Here is a 22,625-nt window from a genome sequence, read left to right as displayed (position 1 = left end):
AAGACCATGGCCCTGTGTAGGTTACAAAATGCCATGTGTGGCACTTAGAGAATACCTCAATAGCTGTGATCAGATAAGAATCAATCAGAGGAGCTTAGAAATGTTTGGGAAGAGAGATTGGATAAGCAATTCACAAAGAGACAATGGGTGAATATATATATATGTCTCCAAAATATGTAACAAAATCTAGAAGATTTAGGATCTTTCCTTAGAAGTGTTTACATAGGTATTTTTATACTCCAAGTAGACTCCAAAGAATTTTTCCTAATTTAGACAGCAAATGTTGGAGGTGTGATGGGGAAGAAAGAGGTAACTGCGAACATATTTTCTTGGAGTGTAATAAGTTGGCAGACTTTAAACATTCCCTGCAGACTGATCTGTCAGGGATACTGGGTGTTGAAACTGCTGTAAATAAGGAAATGATCTTTTTGAGCTATGATACAGAATCGGAATAGCCTAGACATAGTAAGGCCTGGCTGAGTCTAATTATGGTGGCTGCCAAAAAAAACAATTACTAGAAAATGGAAATCAAAGTTTAAACCAACTTTGCTAGTAGTGAATATAGTAACAGAGATTAAGCAAATTGAATTGGGATCTTTATAAAAGGGAAGGAGCAAACTACATAGGAGAAATGGGAATCATGGAAACATTATATGTAGAGGAGGAATGAGGTTTAAAAGAGGAAAGGATTTGAATGAGCTATGTAATACTTAATTGACAATGACTGGATATATTAAAAGTGATGTATAATATTTGCAACTACAGTTGTCCCAATGAGGTCTGTGATGCATAATGTTAGCAACTAAAATTGTTAATGTGGTTTGTTTTTCATTTATACACATGTAAGATTACCTGCGTTGTACATGATAATTTAATAAAAATGCTCTTTTTGTTTAAAAGAAATAGCTGTGGTCAGATAGCAATGTAGTGTGCCATGTCTATATGAATAAATACATTTTCATCTGTGAGTGATTCATGAAAGTCTCTGATGTACAACAAGGCATACATCTCAACCTCCTCTTATTACAAGAATTCATGACAAAACCAAAAATAACAAGGGACAAAGGACCAAAATCAGGGACAGATTTCAAGAATTGCACTGGTAAACTTAAAAAGTTGTTAGAATTACAGGTTTTCCATTAACATGCAACTTCTGAAGTATAAGTCTGAAACTCAGATGTCTGTCATCATTTAGTAACTTCAATTCTCAATGATTTGCCAGAAAACTACACAGTTTATGAGGTCCATACTGAAAATGTGATGCAAAAATCAGGACATTCAGCAAGTTTCTGGACAGTTAAAAGGTATGCGACAAGGGGACCCTAGTGGTGAACATAGCAGTGCGGTAAGAGTTCCTACTAATGATTTGAATAGCACAGTGCAGGTAATAAACTAGATTTCTGAGTGCTTCATTATCACAGTAGGATATGCCCAGTGTATCTTGGCCCCTGCCATGGAAGAGTAAATGTACAACAACTCTAAAAGTGTGCATTAAATCCAATTTATATCAGGCTTCAAGGCATCCCACCAAAGAAGTGAAAGTTCACTACACAGAAGGATATATACACTCAGCTGGTTGACCAATACCATTTCAAAATATATCACCTTGGGATGTTTTCTACATACTTATTCACCATAATTTGTTCATTTTATTTATTTATTTAGTTTACATTTGTTGATTAGTATAGTCCGACTGAACAAAGCATATTTTCAGTAAGGATTCAGAGAGAAAAGCTTTGTTGCTATTAAAAATAGCCATTATTTTTAAACACAAATACTTGTGCTTTATGGATTGCAGCACTTCGGTAGATAGGTGAGCTGTTTGTGCCATAATAGCACTGCTCTTGCAGTGCACAAGCAATAATTCTCACCATCCATGTCACAGTACATGTTATTGTCTGTTGTGTGTCCTAAGTGGAATGCCACAATTATCTATGAAAAAAAAATCTGTCTGATCCCTAGCATTGAGGGGAAAGGGCTATATATGTTAACAGTTCACTTTATAGCTCATGTTGCACCAATACAGTTACATAACAGCACAATTATTGTCATCTTTACTGTTTACAGTGATGATATGCATTTTCTTGCCTGATGCACGTATGTCAGGATATGGTGGTATTCCATTCATTTCAAATTACATTTATTAGATGGGCATACAGGCTACAATATTCTGCACCTTTGAGTTTCTAGCTGGCAGTTCACCTATAATCGCAATCTTAATTCTATGCAAAAATAGGGTGTAATAGACACACTGACTACATATGTTCCATCAAGCAGGCCAGACATCATGTATTATCTTGAGCATGATTGTACTGACATGGATAATGCTTATAGTATCATGCAGCAGACAAGATCTGAGGAGTGTCTCATGCGCATGGCAGCCCATGCCTGGGAATCTCCTTCGTAATCTTCAGGGTCCTTTTAATGCAGTCAGAGAGAAACTGATCTGAACCTGATTCACTGAATTCCATGGAGTGGGACCCAATAAGCAACGTGGAAGTGGCCAAACATTTCTAAGCACATTATGGGAATCATAAGCAATCACCCCATTCAGCTGAGCACAGGGCATGAGCCAGCCATTAAATGGAAACAGTTCTTTTAGACTGATGGAATCCATGTCATACAGAGCTAGCTAAATTAAAGGTAAAACCTTGTACGCAGTTCTTGAACATAGTTGTAGGAAGTGTATATTCCACAGCACCAAATGGATATGCTAGTGTATTTAGACTGTGATCAGCAGCCTGACTGCTAAGCTTTTACTGTCTGATGCTAAATGAGATCAGCACAAAGAAGCCTCATGCAAATGGCATTACAGTAGTCCAATGGAGCACCGTGGAGAGATTCACTGGTGGCAGTCAATGCTTTGTCTTGGTGATATTCTTCCAAACAAAACAAAATTTTTGTGAAGGCAGATGAGATTTGATCCTTGTGTGTAAACTGGTCATGGAGGATCACCCATAAATTATGAGCCTTCATCATGATTTTCAGCATATGACCACCATGGGAAATGGTTGAACTTAGGCAAGGAAGCATGGATGAATGAATGGTTGCTTGACAACTAGGGCCTCAGGTCTGAGAGGGTTAATCTATAAGCAGCCCTCATACATCCAGGATGTAACAGACTTGTGATGGTGTTCCATTGAATCAAGAGCCAATACTTGCTTTCTTGCTTTATAGGTAAAGAAATATATAGCTGAATGTCATCAGCATACTAGCATTATCTCAGTCCTCTCCTTTGAGTGAGATATCAGAGCATGAGCATGTACACAGCAAACTATGGAGGTCTGTGAAAGTCAGCACCAAAGAGGTAATTTGTCAGTGAAAATGCCTTAGACCACCTTATGTGATTTCTTTGAAATGTAAATGAGTCAGTAAGGAACTGTGGAAGAGAGACCAACGTAGGATTGCAAATACACCAATAAGATTCCATTGTCCATAATATCAGATGATAACAACATATCAAGAAAGACCAAAAAAAAAAACCATAGCAAGAGAGAACAACAGAATAACATGTCTGATCCATCAGAAGATGCATTAAGCAGTCTTAGAAAGGCAGTTTATGTGCTTTGTTGAGCTCTACAGGATAAATCATAATGGTCAAAGAGATTGCATGATTTTTAGAAGTGCATGAATGAGCATGTAGACACTGAAGGTAACATTCACATTTGGGCAGTAACTGTCCAGTTATTAAGGGTCCAGAGATTGTTGCTTATGAACGGGATGTCTTTCGCCTCTTTTAATGTCTTAGGAAATGTCAGAGGCTCTCATAGTTTTGAAGATAAATGGCCTGTGGACATTCAGTGAAGTGAATGTTAACATTATATAGAGTAGGTTTAGATAATAATTTCTAGTTTATACGTGAGATGAAGTCTTTGATCTCAGAATAGTCAATAAGCCAAAACATACTCCAAGATCAAGACAGAAGCTGTCTGGCAGGTTCACTGCTATTTCTTATTGGCACACAGTGGAGAATTTTCTACCTATGAAGTCAAGTCATTCCCCTTATAGGCAAAGAAGGAAACAGCACCCTAACGTTCTGAAGCATTAACTGCCTTCCAGTTGACCACTGATGCATAGGTTGCTCACAGTATGGAAAATCATAGCTGGATAATTCAAAGTGACAGATATTTGAACTATAAGGTAACTAAATCAGTGCTTTTCACTTAAAACACAGTTTTTAGTAGAAGCCCTCAATTATCAAATAATGTTGCCATGAAAGTCTGTTGACTGCATGCATCAGTTTTGGTGGTGGTTGGGAGGGGCACACTGCCATAAATGCTTTCATTCTGTAGTAATAAGAATCATGCTTAGTCTACAAAACATTGAAAGAGTTATGCTTATTGTATTAGATGAGTAGCACACTAAATATATTTCACAGCTATACAGAAAGCAGTAGATTTACCCCAATATTTTACATAAAGTTTCTTTCTAAAGGCTTAGGAGTTTACAAAATCACAGTGGGCCAAATGGCATAAGCACCATAATTCACTTCTACTACAGCAAGTTAGATAACGTAAAACTCTTGGAGACAGCAGCAAGCTTTTCCATGGCATGAAATTTATTTACTTATAGCCAAGCCTTTGAGGTACACTAAGATATTGTACTACTTGAGAAAAATAGTCGGATTAACTGCATTTAAATACTGGACTGTTCATTCTTTTTAGCGCAATCGGGATATAGAAATGAAAAAGTGTAGAAATGTTGAGAAATTTGGAATGATACCTCATTGTTCTCCTTTAGTGAAGAATTTACTTCCTGGATTTTCACTTGGAAATGTATGCAAGTAGCGAATATTCTGAGCTCAAGTGCTAAGCCATTTAGAGGATGCTAAAGTAGGTGTATGGAAGAAATGGATCTCATAACCACAATGGTTTTTCCCTGGTTGTGCATCCTCAAAAGAGTGCTTTGTCATCAGATCCTGAGCCAGAAAAGTCCCTTTGGTGAGATTAGGCTGCCAGATATCTTTCCAGTTTACATATTTAAACTTTTTTTAAACAAGAAACATCTTTATTAAATTATCGTTTATGACATAAGCAATCATACATTTATATAAATGAAAACAAACCATATTGACATATTTTAGTTGCAAACATTATGCATCACTTATAATCCATGTAGTCATTGTCAGTCAAACAGTACATAGCTCATTCAAATATTGCTTTCTTTTAAACCTCATCCCACCTCCAGACATTATTCTGCATGTATTGTTCCACAATTCCCATTTGTCTGTGTAATTTGCTCCTTCCCTTTCCTAATGATCACATTTCCAGTTGTTTTATCTCTGTCACTATATTCACTACTTCTAGTACAGTTGGTTTAGACTCTGACATTTTCTAGTAGTTGTTTTTTTGGCAGCCACTATGTCTAGGCAATTGCAATTCAAAAAATTCATTTTTTTAGTTATACTAATTTGCTTTCCCAATATTTCTGATAGAGTAGTCTGCAGTGAATTTTGAGTGTCTGCCAACTCATTATGCTCCCAAAATATGTTTTCAATACCTTCTTTCTTCCCCATCACACCTCCAGCATTTGCAATCTACCTGAGGAGACATTCTTTGGAGTCTACCTGTGGGTATAAAAATACCTATGGAACATTTCCAAGCAAAGATCATAAACCTTCTAGACTTTGTTGCATATTTGGAAGACATACATATACCTCCCCCCATTGTTTCTTTGTAAATTGCTTATCCAGTCTCTCTTCCCAATCCTTTGTATCCTTCTCTGATTGATTCTTATAGTTATCATGCAGTATTTTATATGCTGTACCGATTATCCTACTTTAACAGCAGCTTCTGTTTTAGATTCTACTAAAAATTCTTCCAGTGCTGGTTTTTTGCTTAGGATCCTCCTGTTTCTTTTTCTTCACCTATACTCTGAAATGAGGCCTTAATAGGGAAGGCAATCTCTATCCTGCAGTCCAAATGCATTCTTGGCCTCTTCCCATTCTATTACCTTTCCCTTTCTAATTATTTGCTCCCAGTATCTTCTTACATATTTAAACTTTAATTGTGTAATATGAAATAGAAATTTTTGCAAACTGTGAGGCAGTTGTCAGCATCTTACAATACCTCTTCACCCTCTTTTTATCATCTGTGTGATGATTCAAATATTGTCAAAGAAATCAACAGAATTTAGGCATATAAATTGTTATCACACTGCATTAAGATGTTAACTTTGTTTTTAACGCTTGTTACACAGTTTTATAACATACAATATTAATATTGCATGTACAGTAACTCAATGCTGTTTGTAAGGCTTTTAGACATCATGTCTAAAACTGTTTCATTTCAGGCAAATTCAAATGTCCATATGTATTTTAAAACATGAACATTGTAAATCAAGCTGTAATACATTAGCAATTTCATCATTAATTTCTTTTCAAATATATGTTATGGCTATGGTTATGTTTTTTTTTTAATTTTAAGGTCTTTTCAAGCAAAAGCTCTGGAAACTGAAACTGAATCTTAGCCCAAGCTCGATGGCAGTGCAGACATATTCCATGAAGTGACAAGGTCTTTTGGCAGCTTTTTGAGATTTCCAGTATGGGGTAGTAGCATTTTCAGGAAACTATCAGCATTCTCACTGCCTGTTTGGAAAATACCACTGTTCGTGTCAGTGTGTTTCTGGCTTGTTTATTGGTTGTGTTTCCATGAATGGGTTATAAGAATGAGCAGTGTCTGGTTATTTGACATCTCACCTCTGTTGCTATGATCACACACACTTTCACACTCACTGTTGTACGTGGCTGGGTATCACACACAGTGCCACATTTCTAAGCTGACCATTTTTCACTAAGACATTCTGGCCCTGATTTAAAGATTGGCTAGTGGCATGTCTCTCTTTGTCTGCACGCTGCTTCATCTTGCCGTTTTTTCAAAAGTATCTTGTGTGTCTGAACTTCTCTCGTACTGCTAAGGAAAGCATTGTATTATGAGATTGTATTTACATAAATGAATAGTTGGTATGTCAATGGTATGAATTGAACATTTGTAACTTCTTAGCATCTTGGTGAGTTACTGTCTCTATGATATTTCTTTGCCTCTGACTATTCGGAGTGGTAATGTTTTGCACAAGTTTTTCAGCCATATGATTTCCAGATAACAGTAAACAACCACAAGGAAGAACATTTTTGCTCTGAACTTTCCCAAGGTCAGTTATAGAACAGGTAGACAAACTGAACTAGACTGAAGATTTATAAGGTAACAGCATAGTAAACAAATGGAACAAATTCTACCCATTTACAGACATAACAGAAAAAATTAAAGAACCACAGTCTTGTTAAAGTGGCCATGAAATCACCTCCAACAGCAAACAAAGACACATTATCTGCTGTCTGAGATGTGGTATTAGGAAGACAGGAAGAAGAAGACATGAAATAAATCTAGCCAACAATATAGGAGTGAAAAGGAAGGCATTCATTAAGCACCTTCTATGACATAGACAGCCATCTAAAGCATTGTTAAGCCACAATGATAGGTGTGTTAAGGGCAGAAAACAGCTGACACTTTCTGTAAAACTTTTTTTTTCTGAAAGTATAGGGGAACCCAAATTAAAGCTATATGAGAATAATGCTGTATCGTGATAAATGCCCCAATATATCCAAAAAGGATGTTGAGATATCATTAAATAGAATAAGTGCTAATGGGCTATATGGATACCTTTTGGAAAAGTAGGCATTAAGCTGGTAGCTTGTATAACTTACATATTCCAGCAAAGTTTACTTAGTGTATATTTTCCCAAGCTAGGGAAGAAGGTTATAATCATATGTGTACTGAAATGTAGCATTACCCAAGGATAAATGTAGGTCCATCATTTTAATCCTCATAATAGGCAAACATTATGAGAAAATTCTGAAAAAAAGTCTATCAAGCTTCAATTTCAACCAAAATAGATTCTCTGCTAAAAGATCATGTCAAGCTTACCACAGTTTTACACCAATCTAGTCAATGCCCTTCTTGGTGGCCTGTCAGCAGACAATATATCCTTTGACGTGGAGAAAGCTTTTAATATTTAAATCTGCCCTACATTTCTTTTCTGCCATATTGCTTATATTTTTGCTGGATTTTGGAATTTTGATCTTGCAAACTATGACCTTTCATGTTTTATTCTTGTCTTCCAGTGTGCAAGGTATGGCTATTTATGTATTTTCCCTCTAAAATACTGTGTGCTGATTTAGTGTAATTTAGTTTGTGTGCTGATTTAGTGTAATTTAGTTTGTGTGCTGATTTAGTGTAATTTAGTTTGTGTTATTGTGTGGCTTCCTCATTTTTTTTTGCTTATACATCTGGTAAGTGATAATTCTTAAGATATTTTTTAATCAACAAGCTTGTCTGGCGTGACGTCTAACTTGCCTATCACAGTATCTTAGTTTGCAGGATAAAGCTGATAGTATCTTAGTTTGCAGGGAGAGGCTGATCTGTTTCATGTACTGTCTTTCCTGTCATATGTAGAAGTAATGTTTTAAACCTGCCCTCTCTAACAATGTTCAACATCTTTACGTAACTAACCTTTTTCATCCATTTTCTCTAGTATAACCCCAGTTTGTCACAATCTACCTTAAATGCTGGCAACACAGGGATCTCTACTGCTATACTTTGCCTCGTGTACATTGTCTATTTCCTTGTTGCTTACACATTTGTTCAGTGATATTTATTTAATTTATTTACTCCAGGCAGTGTTCATAAACAGGAATACACAGTACACAGTAGAGCATGCGGGTATGCAGCAAATCTGCATATGAATCCTGTACTAATTCAGAAAAATCAGTACATAATAAGGCAAGACCACATTATTGTCCTTTTCTGTAATCATATTATGAAATGCAAAGGGTATATATGTAAAGGACCCCCTCCCACTTCCAGTTGAATGCAGTTCAAAGAGTCAGCACCACTGGAGTATTAACTGGTCCTGAAAGGGATTACCTATGGATAACGTATGGGACAGCAACTGCATACTTGCCAAATAGGCTGTTCTCCTCAGTGCAGTGACCTCCTCCTCTGCTACTATGCCACTTAGCAACATACTATCCCAGGAAAATGATAAAAAAAATACCACCTGAACTACACAACATGAAAATCTCTACTGGAAATGGAGTTCCCTATGGTGCATACAAACCTACTACCACACATTACTTTGTCCCATCCCCAGACAGTGATGTTGGTGAGCTCACACCAATGGGAGCTCTGTATAGCATCAAATCTCCTCATTACCATAATATGGTAATGACTCTTGCTTTAGACTCATACCTAATGACTGTAATTTCTTTATGACTTGCAGTTGGGCATGACAAAGGACCATACCATGTTAGTGTATGGTAGTTATTTCTGGTAAAGTATGTTTTACCAATTAGCTACATGCAGCAACTTGATAAGGAAGATTGTACTGAACACAACTGCCTTACATCACAGCAGTACATAGCATTGTTACACTACACATAGGTGTGTCAGCCTGAACACAGACGTGATTAGTATATGCATTGGAGTACTAAGCGCTCCTATGCCCCATTCAGTAAAGTGGGAAGACTTGCAAACCTCTAGGGGCTACTGTGATTCATGTCTATGAAAACTTGTAATATCCAGTAGTGTGCTGAAGAAAGTGCATATGATGCTGGTATGCATCTGCAGACTATGTTTATGAATACCTGGGAAAGTATGTGAATTCACCACCTCTTCTTGTCACAATCTTTCTAAATAAAAATGGTACATATCTAGTTACTTTTTACTTTCTTGAAGACTTTGCAGTTTTCTTCTGTTTTGTAACTACACTTCTAACATCTAAAGTTAATAAAATAAACTTCAGCTATATCTTAAACTGTCTTCTAATGAGTGAAGTATTTTACCTTGTCGACTGTTCTTGTGCTGTCATGTCTGGGAACTATACGGTCACAAATCAGTGCTTTTCACTAAAAACGTGGTTTTCAGTAAAGATTTTTCATTCATAAGCTTGAAAGTGTATAAAAGAGCTGTGCTTTTTTTATTAGATGACTAACATACATGAAACATACTTCCTGAATGCACAGAAAGGCAGCTGATTTAACAGTTGTACTTTACAAAATGTCTTCTTTCAAAAGCAAATTTAAATTCCGCAAAAGAACACCAAAATCACAGTGGACCACAGTTCTGTGATGGCTGGACACTGATCAACATCTTAACTTCAGCTGTTCCAGTGTGATAACAGAAACTGAGAAAAAGGAGTGCAACTGAAACTGTTTTCGGGGTAAAATTCAGTAACTATACTACCTGGATGCCAGCAAAGAAAATATTTGGAAAACATGAAGGAAAATCAACCACAAAAGTGGGAGGGTGGCTTAATGGCTAAGGTGTTTGCCTTACAAACACAAGGTGCAGGGTTTGAGTCTCACGAGGGATAATTCGCTAGGCTTAAAATGGCGCGCAAGGGCATTTAGTTTAGTACTAAACTATGAACTATAAAAGGGTGAATTGAAAATACTGTCTGGGAAGTATTCTACAGTTATTCAACAAAAAAAAACAGTTTAAGCTTCAACTTTGGTAGAAGACATGGCTTCTAGTAATTTAGATGAAAAAATAAATCAAATGCACTCAGAGCTGATTAAAATAAATGAAACACTGAAGAAATATATACACTCAAATAACAAAAGGTTAGAAAAGTAGAAGAATCTTTAACTAGCTGTTCAGATGAACTGATGAAACTGCAAAAAACAAGAAAAAGCTGGCAAAGTATGAGATTTCTGAAAAAGAGCTGTTTAAAAACCGAGTTAGAAGACATAGTACATAAAGAAAAACTGAGATATTTTTTCTGTACCAGATAAACTGGAACAATAAAGTGTATTAATTTTATGAAATTATGAATAAACAACTGGAGTGGTGTTCCACAACAGGATTTGTTAACTGCAAGAGCACATCAAGTGTATGCTCCAAACCTTGCCATGAGAAAGCAGCCAAGATCCACATTAGTACAGATGCAATCATACCAAGCATAAAGATTTGATCTTGACAAAACTGACACAGAAGAACAAAGTATTAAAAACTAGAAACAGCACAATGTTTTCAGAAAATAACGCTTCTCTTCTGCCTGGTGGTCACTGAATAAAATGTATCCCAGGAATCAGGGAATGTCAAGAGCTACTGTGAGATTCGAGCTGCTGTATCCAACTGTCTTCAGAGTATATGTTCCTGGAGGATCAAAGATATTTTTGAAGCAGAACTGGCCAAGGAGGAAAATAAAAAAGTTTATCCAACAAAAAGAAAGCCATCAAGCAGAAGGCGACTCTGTTTCTCATTCTTCTAATAATAAAGCTCAGAGAGACACTTTGTCAGTGAAACATTTTCCAATGTTCCAAAAGAAAATGCTTGAATACAGAAAAAAACTTCTGAAGCTGACTAGAAGAAAGAGGAGTACCTTGGACTTGAACAAGAGTCTGGTGTTGAGAGATGGAGATGAACAGGAAAAAGACCAGCAACACCACATCACTGAATAAATGGGAGGCTAAAAAGCATCAATCACATTTGTGAAATATGGTTTTGTAAAAGTGGCTGAAAAGACTGGACTTTTGTTGACTTTGTTAAGCTTTTGGGTGGACTATAAAGCTTATACTGCACGTTAGATCATTAATGTCTAGAAGGACACTAAAGGTGGAAAAGTTAAGTATAAGCAAAACAATTTTTGATCTTAATAGTATTTCTATAAAACATTTTGAAATACATAGTGAATTTCTGGGCCTTTGTCTTTTGCTGAAAATATTTCAAGCCTGCATAAACTAAAGCACTGCTGGTGATTCCATACTGGGTGAGGAAAGTAAACTTATATTTTTTGTCTGTGACTGACAAAGCTGCTTTCTGTTTTACCTGCTCCATTTTGTTTTCTGTTTTAAGAAATCTACTAGGCCTGGTATTTTTGTTCTGTGTGAGAGATAGACACTTAAAGGCAGCACATTTCATATGTTTTTCCATTGGTTAATTGTCTGTTGGGTGATACTTAAATACACGGTGAACTTTTGGGCCTTTGTCTTTTGCTGAAATGATTTCAAGCCTGTATAAACTAAAGCACTGCTGGTGATTCCCTGCTGGGTGAGGAAAGTAAACCTATATTTTTTGTCTGTGACTGACAAAGCTGCTTTCTGTTTTACCTGCTCCATTTTGTTTTCTGTTTTAAGAAATCTACTAGTCCTGGTATTTTTGTTCTGTGTGAGAGATAGATACTTAAAGGCTGCAGATTTCACATGATTACAATTGGTTAATTGTCTGTTGGGTGATACTTAAATACACAGTGAATTTCTGGACCTTTGTCTTTTCCTGAAAAGATTTCAAGCCTGTATAAACAAAATCACTGCTGGTGATTCCCTGCTATTTTTCCACCCTTCCCCTTTTGTTGATCTCCTTTTTAAACCAGGGGATTCTAAGCTGCCCACCCTTTACTATAAATTGAGCTTAATAAGCTCCTCCCTTTCTACACTGCTGTTGCTATATTGAATTATTTATTTGCCTTTCCTTGTGCTTATATTGAAAAAGTGCAAATTGCCTCTCATTGTCTGTTCTGTGACTTACTTGCTCTGAACTCTTTATCTGGCTACCTGTTAGATAAAGTTGTGTATTTTTACACTGTAGCAAGCACTTGTTTTTACATCAAGAGGTCAGTGGAATTTCCATCTAGCTCACTTGGGGGTAGCCTGGTATGTTTAGGTTAGGGAAACACTTGAGATTTCTGTTTGTAGTTTTTTTTAGCTGGAGGGCTTATCAGCTTATCTTGTTTTAGTGCTTTTATAAATTCTGTACAACTGAGCGGCTCTTGGCTCGCTTATACAAAGCAAAGTACTTTTACTGAATAATCCCACTTTTATAAGCTGTTTAAAGCACACTGCTGTATCCATATCTTTAATTTTGTTTGTGGTAGTATTTTGTATATTTTAAGTTTGTTTGTGGTAGCATTTCACTGTGGACACTCTTTTACTGTGCTTTTATATGAAGAGTATTGGGACTATTCATCCAGTGGCAGTAGGTATTTACCTGGTCTATCTGAGATGGGAAGCACACAAAAGGGCTCTAAGTATTTTTTGCATTTCTTGTATATACTGTGACTGTACTTCAGAAGATTAAAAAAATCTGCACTGTCTGCTGCTTTAATTGCACCCTTGTGGCAGAAGTGTGCTGATGTAACTTTTATGAGTTGGGGATGTCTGGTGGAAGCTTACTGTGTGCTTTCCTAGTTGGTAGTTAGCTTAAAACTTGTTTCTCTTTGATTGTATTTAAGCCTCATGCTTGTGTGGGCTTTGGCATAGATACTCAGAGCTGATCGTTGTTTGGCAGCTTTGTTACTGATTGCCAAGAATCTGCTTTCACCTGGAGCAATCCACTGCTGAAAAGACAAAGAATAAGTATTGTTTGTACTTCATTTATATACTGTGACTATACTTTAACAGTTTCTTAAGCTATTTGCTGTTATATTTGCACTATACAGCACAAAAAACTGTACTATCTACTGATGGTTTAAGTAGTTAACTGCACTGTATTTCATTGTATCTGTTAGTTGTAGGGCTGTTGTAGATAGTTTACATGGTCTTGTTACACTTGGGCTCCAAACCAGCTATGCTACATTAAGAAGGTATTTTTGGAACCCTTGTGGCAGAAGTGTGCTGATCTAACCTGTCTAAGTTGGGGATTGCTACTGAAAGGCTTATTGTGTGCTTTCCTGATTGGCAGTTAGCTTAAAACTTGTTTCTCTTTGCTTGAGTTTAAGCCTCACATTTGCACGGTACTGCTCTTCACTCAGTGGTGGTTAGAGGTACCCTGTATAGATGCAAAAGCCTAGAAGATCGTTTTTTCCCTAAACAGCTGTCAGTAAAACCCTTCCAAGCTTTTCTGCTGCTCTAAGAGCACCTCCGTTGCACACTGAGCAGCATTGTCTTATCGATCAACTTTAGACTACACAAAGTATAGGTCCCTCTTTTAGTCTCAGCGCTACCCATACAATCCTGTCAAATTAACCGATTCTCTTCCGTAATAAAATATACAGTAAGAGCCTGCTATCATGGACAGGCAGTTTTTCATCATCTCTCTGGCCAACCTGATAGACATTGGCATACTGATGCAATGTAGCAACTGTCTCATGTATACTGACAACCACTTATTCCTGAAACAAACGACTACTTTATCTGAGAGATGTAGTTACACTATGAAATTGGAGGCAAGACTGTCAAATAAGGACAAATTGAATGCCAAATAGGTTGCCAGCACACACAAACACACACACACACACACACACACACACACACACACACACACACACACACACACACACACACACACACACACACACTTTCCAAACTAAATAAAGACATAATACATAAACTCACATATGCAGAGGTACTCATTAGCAACTTACCAAAAGAGCAGAAGCCTCCCAAATGGAAACCACTTACACAATGCAAAAAACAACCACAACATATAACAACACACGCACCAGTGTCTCAACAAATAAGTCCATAAAGTGTAGCACCACAAAACCTAATGTATTGGTCATAGGTAACTCCATTGTGAGACACACAGATGTTTCCCTCATGAGGTTGGCTAAGGAATGGGCTACTGTTAGCTGCCTGTCAGGTGGCAAGATCTATCAAGTCACTCAAGCACTCAACCACAAGTACTGGTATGACTCTGTTATAGTCCATATGGAGGTGAATTATTTGAGATGTACTTCACTGGACTATATGAAGAGAAACATGACTGAGCTTTCTGATAATGTGTCATTGGTAGGTATAAGCCTAGCCTTAAGCAGTATTCTACCTTCTCCAAGGATTATGCTACAATACAAACAAAACACGACTGACTAACAATTGGCTTAGCTTCTAGTGTCAGTCCAAGGGGATCTGTCAGCCTGGGATTAAATGGTCAACAGGTCACATTACTTTGCCAGAGATGGTCTGCACCTGTCTCATCCAGGCTTTCAGATACTGGTAAAGGCATTAACCACCCCTATTGTGCCTTTTTAGGCAGTGTCAAAATAACCAACCTCCCAATATAACAACATTTGTGCAATCACCTCAGGACTGGTCAAACAGTATGAATGTCTTGAGCTACTTCATGTCCAATTAACTATAAAAAAGCCCCCTACCACATCACAGATAGCTATAGGTCCCCACCATAGAACAGGAAAAGCAGACCACATACATGGACTTACTGGAGTCACTTGCCATACAGCCCAACACCTTACTCATGGGTAATTTTAATTAACCTACCATTGACTGGGAAACATATACCACCACAAACATGCTGACTCAGAGGTTCTTAGACTTTGTCAGTGCAAATGCTGTGGAATAGCTAGTCAGTACATCCACAATAGCTCAAAGGTCCTTGACACAGAACTCACCAACATGAGAGAGCATCCCACACTCCCCTACCGTGTGGTGTCCTCTCTGGTAAGATTGGACCATAAATCAGTCTAGTCTGATGCAATTATAAAATCAGATACCCCATCAATCTTAAAAAACACTTAAGAATTTTTCAAAGACAACCTACCTCCTACTAAGTGACAGTATAAGAAGTCTCAAGGCCCCCTCAAACAGAGATAACATGAACTCCTATGCAGAGGTGTACACTAATGCTCTGTATGACCACTTAAGCAGTAGTATAGAATCAGTTGTACCTGACCGGATTAAAACCAGGTCTTGCCGGAAAAAAAACAAGCCACCTTGCTGGACCCCTAATATAAACAGCCTATCAACAAGAGAAAGAAAATAATATCCAAGAACAAGAGGGACCTGGCTCAGCCGAGAAAGAAATCCCTCTCTAGCTTAAACAAATTAGAGAGCTTGTCAAGTCCTCCAAAGCTAATTACTAAGCAAAAATAGCCTCCCTAGCTAAGGATAATCACAAGGCATTCTTAAGCTATATCCAAAATCTAAAAGGGAATACCCAGCTATGTGCTGAACTGGTTGTGGATGGCACCACCCATGCTCAACTGGAGGTAAGAGCCAACCTGCTAACTGACAGATTTGGAGCAAAGTTCACTCCTCTATCACCTCCAGTCATTGCCCAAAGCATACCTGCAACCATTCCTCACTCTATTATCTAAAAAAAGCAGGTCATCTTTGCACTCTCCAAGGCAAAAACACAGCATCCATGGGACCACACAACATCCTAGGTTGCTTTTTAATCAACTTAAAAGATGACCTAGCAGACCCATTGGATCACTGTTTAACCACAGCCTGCAAGCTGGCTATGTTCCAAGGGAATGGAGGACAGCAACATTAATCCCTCTGCACAAAGGGGGACCATCAACCAACCCTAGGAATTATAGGACCATAAGCTTGACTAGCCTCAGCTGCAAGGCCATGGAAAGAATCATTACAGACCTCCGAATGGAGAGATGATAAATCAGCAAGCAAAGGAGAGTTTTATTGCAGGAACTGAATTCATCTTCAAGTCTTGGTGCCTACCTTCATGAAATGGACCCTGTTTTTCACAAAATCTCACCAAGACAACTCTGATATATAGACTGCATTTTATATAGCATATATATCATGGAGAGAAGTAGGTTAAAAAATAAAAAAGATAGCTGGCTGCATAAGACCAAGCATAAAAAAGTGCCCAATCCTGGTAGGCGCACTGGTGCCAGGAGTGGAAAAAATGACAGTGTAGAATCCCCAAGACACAGAAATATTCCTACAATAGGGCTAGGCCAGGCCCATGGGGAAGATGGCCTCCCTGTTGTAGAAGGAAGTAAGAGTCCACAAAAATCACAAAAACTGATAGGCGAAAAAAGAGCCATAAAGACGATAGAATGGACTATACAGGATAAGGAAAATAATTATGTATTGTTACTATTATGCAGTAAGCCCAGAATTTCCAGACATAAGATAAACAAAAAGATTAAGAGAGAGAGTAAAGAAAAATACTTGCAGAAGAAAAACTGTCAGAAGCTTCAAATAAAAATTTGTGTTAATACAACAGATTTATGAAAAACATTATATAGACCAAGAAACCTTAGGCCATTTCATAGCTGGCTTTAGGTACCAGTGAACCCTGCAGTCACTGGGAGCCCCTTGCTCTACAGTGGCCCCAACCACACCAAGTTATCTTGTCCTGATATTTTGTAACATGTCTGTCAAACCAGCAAAAGTTAGTTTAATAAGCTTGTATAGTTAATAAATCAGGTGGGTAATAACTCTTATTGACATCTCCCTTAAAATTCAAAGATATTTTTGGTTATAGTAACAATGTTTTATCAAGTAACAGACATCACAATTCTACTAAATATTTTAACACTGACATAGTGCGTCTAACTTAGTTAAACCCTGCTGTTGGACACCTTCTCCACTAAAATGAACTACATAGCCAGATTTAGGTCCTTACATTACTCGTGGCTGCAGGGTGCTCCCCTTAAATAATCCTTGACAGTGCGGTGGCCCCTTAAAAGCTTCTGCTGGTTGGAGAAAAATGAGGAATAAAAAAAATTGTTAATTTCCTGATTTATGCTCTTTAACCTGAACAGGGCTGTGATATTACCCTGTTAGGATAAAGCTGATAATGAACGTGAGCAAGGTAAGTACTAGAGAGATCAGCAGCCCAGAGTGACTTATCTCATTGCAAACTTTGGATTTTAAGAAGAGCTGATGCTTCTGATCATCAAGGATGGTGTTCTCTTTCAGAGAGTTTTACAAATACTGGTAGAACACCAGATACTATAACTCTCAAATGCTTTGCTTAATAATTCAGTGCGGTGCCAAAAAAATAGCAGAATAAAGGCTCAGAATCAGGAACACATTTTAGATGTTACTATATATACTATTACTATATTACTCTAATTCACATAAAAAGTTAATAGAGTAACATTTTTTACATCATGTATTTTTGAGCAATAACTATAAAACTCCAATGTCTGGATTTATTGACTGTTTGTAATCCTGAATGATTTACCAGCAAATCAAACTTTTTATGAAGGACAAAGCAAAAGTATGAGGAAAATCAGGGACAGTGACAGGTATATGCATGACTCCTCAATGAGGTAAATAAGTGACTTACCCTGCTGCTGTCTGACGACTGCTAAACAGCACTCACTGATCTGCTGTGGCAGTACCAGTGTTGCACAGTATATTACTGTTTGCTGAAATAAGTACAAAACTAGTACTGGTATGGCGCGTGTGTGTGTGCACGTGTGTGTGTGTTTATAATATCACTGATTTTTATCTGTGCATGCCCAATAATGCCAGGAACACAAACATTATTCTTCTAGGTATCAGTAAAACATGCACATAACAAGTAATTATATTTCAAAAGTGAGGCATAAAATATATCACAGAACATTCAGACACTTAGATCTTCTCAGAGTCTGGTGGCCCTCGCTCCCCAGTATAAATGGATACAGGCGGACTCCCTTAATCATCCTTGACTCTGTGGGGCCCCCCCACAAAAGCTATTGCTGGTTGGGGAAAATGAGAAGAAAAAATGTATCAGTTTTCTGATTACATTTTTTAACCAGAACAGTGCTGAGAGATGACCTTTTCAGGATAAAGCTGATAGTAACCTCTGTTTTCAACCACACCCACTCTAAAACCAGCCTTGCTCAGATATGTGTGTACAGAAAACTGTTGTAGGTTATGGGGGGCTAGGGACTGTGTGGTTACTACTTCTTTAATCTGCATCACAGTTAAACCTTAGAGGTATGCACATGAGGTCATTATAGCTTGTGTTTGAACTGAGGACAGTGTTTTCTGACAGTCCTCAGAGGTGTACAAATAAGGTTACTATCAGTGTAGGAGCAGTGTACTGTCTAAGAGAAACAACTTAGAATGTACTACTGTAATCATTATTTTTTGCACTTTCCTCACAGTCACACATCAGGCACATATACAGGTGTCTGCCTTTGAGGGTTAGGAGTGAGAAGTGAGGAGTAAGGCTATGTATGTGTATATCAGCAGTCACTTCGAATAAATGACAGGCAATTTTAACCTTTGCTTTCATCCCAGTCTAACATCAGAGGGATGCACAGGCAGTTGACTGCCTTTTGTAGGGGTTTAGAGAGACAGACTGTATTCCCAGATAAGGCCTATGTATTCCCACAACTACTGACTTGTTAGTTTGTGAGCTACTGTTTTGTCAGCTTTGAACATTAAGCCTTATGACTTCCTTGAAAGGAAAAACAAATAAGACTGAAATTCTTCTCCTTTTCATGATTTTTGTTTAGACCACCATTGGATTAAAAGGCTGAGAAAATGCTCTAAAATGCATCGCAGACCTTCTGTAAACCTATGGTTTCCTGGGCCCTGGTTTATTTGAGTTATTTCCTAAATGATGATTAGTGTCCTGTCTTGGTCAGGAAAGATGTGTTGAAAGGCTGCAATGAAAACTAAAGCTGAACAGCAACAGTAAATTTCTTTCCTTAATCATAATTTGTGTTCAAGCCGTCACTGGATGAAAAGGTTGTGTAAAAAGAAAAACACTTTAAAATGTATTTCAGAGCATATAGAAAGTTAGCGTTTCATGAAAAAAGCTGAAGAGTAAGGCAAAATGTGAGAAAAGGAAGAAAAAGTAATATGCATGGTATGAGGAACTAAAGAAAGGGGGATCTTAGGGGAAGACTGGTGTGTGTGTGTGTGTGTGTGTGTGTGTGTGTGTGTGTGTGTGTGTGTGTGTGTGTGTGTGTGTGTTGAAACAGTAGGCCTAGGGTGTCATTTCACTTAAGTCCAGACCTGTACATAGAGTTACTGTAATGTATCATTGTTGAAACTAAATGCCAGTAACTGTTCCTTTGTACGATAGGCTGACATAGTGTGGTACACAGGCCTGTTCTAATGTAAGACCATTGCAACTACAGGTCTGTCTGTGTGTACTACTACTAAAAGTTTTCAGCATAACTAAAAGGTTGATTAGGAGGGGTAGCAGTAACAGGGTGATACTTACAATGGAAGTGTGTAGGGGCCCCCAACTTGACATTTGCTGGGGGCCCCCAAAATGATAACACCGGCCATGTTTGAAAGAATAAGCAACAGAGAAAGTGTGAAAATATAAATAAGAAAATCTAGAGAGCTTTGAAAGATATAAAAAAGAAATATGGAAATGGGAAGGAAAGACAGATCTAATATGGTGCAATATTTATGCAAAGAAGAAAGCCAAATTAATCAGTGCAAAAACAGCCCTTAGATATTCAAAGAAAAATACAGGCAAAGGCATCCAGATGTGGAAAATTTCACAATACAAGAAATAAGATCACAAACTGGGAATGCAACACAGAATATTAGTAAAGTAGAAGTTAATAAAATAGAAGTTGATGTTATGGAATACCTGAGAAGTGAAGGATTTAGTGTAGAAAGTCTAACACAGGTTATATCATAGCATGATGGAACAACAAGTCCCCCAAGTAAGGAGGAGCAGGAGATATCTGAAGAAGAAATATGCACGTGGGAAAAAACGAGATTTAATATAGTCCAATATTTATGCAAAGGAGAAAGCAAAAGTGATCAACACAAAAAGAGCAGCAGCAAAGATGTTTGAAGAAAAATATAGACAAAGTTATCTGGATATGGAAAATTTTACAATACAAAAAAATAAGAAAACAAAGAGGAAAAGAGAATTAGTAATGGAGTAGTTAAAGAAATAGAAACTGAGGTTATGGATTACCTGTGAAGTGAAGGATTTAATGTAGAAAATCTAACTCTGATAACACCACAGCAGGCTAGAGCAATAGTTCCCCAAATTAAGGAGAAACCAGTGGAGTGAGAAACCTCTGATCAGTTGCCATCTGAAGATACTTTGGAGCCTTCCGTAGGAAACCAGTACAAGTGTTCAGCTGGAGCTGGACAGCAGGGGAAGGAACAGAAAACTGGCAACTCCGACATAGTCAATGCTGTGGAGTGACAGGCCAGTGAGTTCCCATATAAAAGAGCAAAATATGACACAGGATGAAACCGAAGAGAATGTGGCACAGGAGGATGCTCTGGAACTTTCTATAGAATGCCCACAGGAAATGGAGAACAAATAATGTGCCCTCAGTTTAGAAGAAAATGATCTAAGAGAAGAGTTGCTTGTCTTAACAGAGATAGACAGACATACTGAGATCAATGAAAGAAATAGACAGGGAGGATAGAGGAATGGTGAGGATGCAGGGAGTAGATGTGGCAAAGGTGGATGAGTTTAAATACTTGGGATCAACAATTCAGAGTAATGGTGAATGTGGAAAAGAGGTGAAGAAGAGAGTACAGGCAGGATGGAGTGGGTGGAGAAGAGTGTCAGGACTGATTTGTGACAGATGAGTATCAGTAAGAGGGAAAGGGAAGGTCTACAAGAGGATGGTGAGACTAGCTATGGTATATAGGTTGGAGACAGTGGCATTGACAAAAAGGCAGGAGTTAGAGCTGGACGTGGCAGAGTTAAAGATGTTAAGATTTTCAGTGGGTGTGACGAGGGTGGACAGGATTAGGAATAAATATATTAGAGGATCAGCCCAGGTTAGAAGGTTTGGAGACAAAGCCAGAGAGGCAAGATTACGTTGGTTTGGATATGTGCTGAGGAGGGATGCAGAGTATATTGGGAAAAGGATCCTAAGGATGAAGCTGCCAGGTAACAGGAAAAGAGGAAGGCCCAAGATAAGATTTATGGATGTGGTGAGAGAGGACATGCAGGTGGTTGGTGTGACAGAGCAAGATGCAGAGGACAGGAAGAAATGGAAACAGATGATCCGCTGTGGAAACTCCTAACAGGAGCAGCAAAAGAGTCAATAAAACCCCAAAAGTTAGAAGTTTGATAAAACAAATAAACACAACAATTAGAACTTTCCATAGAGATTCATGTGATATAACAGAAGTAAATAGGATATATTACTGTGCAGCTAAATTAAAAACAGATAAAGTCTTACCAGAAAAAAAACAGGGCAGTAAGGGGAAAGGAAGGGGAGAACTCAAATGCCATCATGGAAGTATTGAATAGAGAAAACTATAAAGCAATTAAGGCAAGTAGTATCACTATCAGAAGAGTATAAAAGAGGGAATAAATCAACAAATGCACTCAGAAAGATAGACTTGATAAAACAATGTGCAGTATCACAACATATCAAGTTCTATTGTATACTATCACAAACAATAAACTAAAACTATCAACAAAGGAATAACAATTAGAAGATATGCAGATGAATATAAAGGAAAAGTACAAAATAAGCAATTTATTTGGTGACCCAAAAAACCTTTGTATAGAATTGGGAAACAAGGCAAAAGGAATTGAAACACCACCAAAATAGAAAAAATAGACAAACTTTGGAGAAATATCTATGAATATCCTGTGAAACATAACAAAGATGTTAAATGGATAGAAGTAAAAGAAAGGATAAGAAGTTCAAATGTACAGGATATGAAATGGGATGAAGTAACAGCCAAAGAGATTAAAACAAAGTTAAGAAAAGCTCTTAAATGGAAAACAACAGGACCTGATATAGTACCTAACTTCTGGGTAAATGTATTAACATCTTTACATGAAGATTTAGCCATAAATAAGAACTATTTATGTGCACACCCCAACAGACACCAGCTTGGTTAACAGAATGAAAAACAATACTCCTGCTTAAGGGCAAACCTGCAAGCTATCCTAAAAACTATAGACCAATAACTTGCCTTCTGATGATGTATAAACTATACACTGGAATTGATACCAACAGTTTATAGT

This window comes from Protopterus annectens, chromosome 5.part0 (assembly GCF_019279795.1).
Source record: "Protopterus annectens isolate FY-2018-M chromosome 5.part0, PAN1.0, whole genome shotgun sequence".
NCBI classification, from domain to species: domain Eukaryota; kingdom Metazoa; phylum Chordata; order Ceratodontiformes; family Protopteridae; genus Protopterus; species Protopterus annectens.
The sequence above is the reverse complement of the archived record's forward strand: the minus strand, read 5'-3'. Positions refer to the sequence as shown.